The sequence below is a fragment of the Oncorhynchus keta genome, chromosome 23 (genome assembly GCF_023373465.1).
Source record: "Oncorhynchus keta strain PuntledgeMale-10-30-2019 chromosome 23, Oket_V2, whole genome shotgun sequence".
NCBI lineage: Eukaryota > Metazoa > Chordata > Actinopteri > Salmoniformes > Salmonidae > Oncorhynchus > Oncorhynchus keta.
Window position 1 is genome coordinate 10,548,974 of NC_068443.1, and position 3,145 is coordinate 10,552,118.

The following is a 3,145-nucleotide window of genomic DNA, read 5'->3' on the forward strand; positions in this document are numbered from 1 at the left end:
TCTATAGAACTCTGTGCCATACGTAGACGGTGTCACCTCTCACCTGTATACTCATGTAGTGTACAGCTCATGTACACAGTGTAGCTCGGGGTAACCATGGTGACCTCCAGGTGTGTGCCGTCTGCTCAGGTAATACACTGACACCAGTGTATTACCTCACACAGGATATGATGGATTGGCAGGTGTGACGGCAGACATGTCTTTGTGTTGATTCTGGTCAGTAAAAGTCTTCTTTTACTTTTGGTGTCATTAGAATAGAGATGTATTGCTGTGAATTGGGTCTTTTTATTTACTCCATTTTGATTTAAATGTATCTGTTTTTGTTGATTGTGTCTTTTTGTATCCGAGAGCCCCAATTGTGCACTTTCACTATTATATGTAGAGTGAAATTGAAAATATCACAATGTAAATATGATTTTAGATTTTCTTTGTTTACTGTATCAGTAAATGTTCTTTGCTTTCATGTGACGTATGTGAGTATGGTGAATGGAGCCAGTCAGCAACTCCTACTGGTCTGTGCTGCTGTTTCTCTGATTCCTCACAAAAAGCACAACTATAACATGTGAGATGAAGATCAACACAGGGAGAGAGAATGGGGGAGGGGGGATGCACGCCGTTATTGGGTAATGGGTAAGGGACGGGTTTTGTTACTCAATTATGATTTTACTTAATAAAATGTTATCTAAATGTAAACAAAAGAAGTGTAAGATGCAATAGAATAATTTTAGGATATATCTGGATCTGTTAATCAAAGTGAAATGACATGCTTGTTGGCTTACTCTATATTCCAGACATTCATGTGGAAGGCTGATTTGATTTTTGTGTGAAATTCACAGTGGTAAACCACCGGAAGCAATATTGGATAAGAGGAATGTTGGAATTCTTCAGAACCCCTCAAGTGTAACCTCATTCTCTCCCAGAATTCCTAGCTCAGGGTTTTAACTCAGTGGCACACAACCAGAGGAGGCTGGCAGGCGAGAGAAAGAGTGTGTGAGTGCGTCTGTGACTTCATTGAGTATTTACCATAACAGGACAAAACAACATTGTCCTCATGTCTATGTATCACCATGATTTATGTTTTTCATTGTTAGCAGTGCAGAGGTTTTCATGTTTCTGCCTTGTTGAGATGATGCTTTTGTTCTGATCATATTCTTACTCTTTCTATAGCTGTTATTGCGGTGAGTGCTGGGATAAGGGTTAGGATTGTGTGTGATTGTGTGATGCTTGTTTATGACAATCTGTCCCATGCAAATGGTCTCTACTCTATTTTGTATGACTCTCAGTGGACAAGGCCTGGACAGGGGAGAAGTGATTGATGGATGTGAATGCAGCGTTAGGCCTTCGGCTCAGATCAAATCCCTGAGGTGACGTTGTTTTGAACCTGCTTCTATGGGAACCTGGATTTCAACTGTGGATTTGGGGGGGGGTACTGTCTGGAGAATGCAGTCCTTTATACCATAATGGAATGAGCCAATATTGGATTAAAGTATGTATGTTGTGTGTTGTTTGAATCTTTTGTTCTTCTGTTTGTCACTGAAAAGTAACTTGGACTGTCTGAAAAGTAACTTGGACTGTCTGAAAAGTAACTTGGACTGTCTGAAAAGTAACTTGGACTGGGTGAGCTACAGTATATCAAACTGTAATTGTTCACTTGTGTAAATGAAGCATCAATAAAGTTATTCTTTATAATGAACTTGGTGTACAGTTCTATGATATATTGCAATACAATATTTAAAATACCATAGCTTAGAACATGAATGGCAGCAATACCATGATATAATGCCACTGTATTAGATAAAACAAGACATACACTAGTCTTATAATCACAGTGATTGGAAGATTGTAAAGATGATGTGTCTGTCTGCCTGTCTACCACCCCACTAAACCTATAGCCTGGAACAGAGAGGAGATTCCAAAGGAATAGACTACTATTACACACGGTACAGGGTGGTTATTACACTATTGTCGGTGTCAATTGCCCGTCAATCGTCAAAGGAATGTTACAATGAATGATGTTAAATGGAAATGCCTTATCGCACTTTAATCAAATGATGACTCGTTCAAGATTCCAGAGAATAATTCCACATTTTCACATAGGCTACACATGTAGAGATGTACACTCTCAGAAAAAGGGCTCCAAAAGTGTTCCCCAGCTGTCCCCATAAGAGAACCCTTTTTGCTCCCAGGTAGAAGAACCCTTTTTAGTTCCAGGTAGAACCCTTTTGGCTTCCATGTAGAACAATCTGTGGAAACGGTTCTAAAATGGAATCCCGAAGGGTTCTAACTGGAACCAGAAGTGTTTTACCTCGAACCAAAAATGATTCTTCAAAGGGTTATCTTAAGGAGACAGCCAATGAACCATGTTAGGTTCTAGATAGCACTGTTTTGTCTAAGAGTGTAGGCTACACATGTGAATGCATATGTTGATAAACCCTCTGGGGAAACCATCTGTTGTGCTGGCAGAGACTGAAGATTGGCTACAGCGGGTGGTGTGAGGATAGCCTTGGTACCGGTCTGTTTAGCTATCATTCCACTGATTGTCATGTTAAACTATGTTTGGCTTGGCAATTCAATCAGCAGTTGGCAAGAGAGCAGAGACAGACTGGCATCCATGCTAGTGTGATGATGGAATTCATGGATAGGATGAAGTTGTCCCTAGCCACTGATCTAAGGTCAGTTTTGAGTCCCATCCACCCCAGAGCCATCTGGCTCTGATCCACCCTAGCCCTCACCGCAATACACCCCTAGGATAGGATGGGGGTAATCTAATCCTAGATCTGTGCCTATGGTGTTTATATGTTTTCTTACAGGCTCTTCCCAACAATGCAGAGAGAAAGAAAATAGAAAATAGAGAAAAAACCTATTGATTAATAAATACACCATGAGTAAAGATAACTATATACACAGGGTAACAGTACCCAGTCGATGTGCAGGGGTACATGGTCATTGAGGTAGATACAGTTGAAGTCAGAAGTGTACATACCCTTAGGTTGGAGTCATTAAAACTAGTTTTTCAACCACTCCACACATTTCTTGTTAACAAACTATAGTTTTGGCATGTCGGTTAGGACATCTACTTTGTCCATGACACAAGTCATTTTTCAAACAATTGTTAATAACAGACAGATTATTTCACTTATAATTC

At 40.1% G+C, this 3,145-nt stretch overlaps 1 protein-coding gene across 1 annotated transcript in view; it reads left to right on the top strand.

Annotated features, from left to right (window-relative positions):
- klhl24a (kelch-like family member 24a) overlaps positions 1 to 1,693 on the top strand; it is a 64,560-nt gene extending 62,867 nt beyond the window's left edge. The window contains exon 8 of the mRNA XM_035799385.2: positions 1 to 1,693. This exon is cut by the window's left edge and continues 3,059 nt beyond it. The gene's annotated coding sequence lies outside the window, so the exon portion shown is untranslated.
- Positions 1,694 to 3,145: the final 1,452 nt, after the last annotated feature.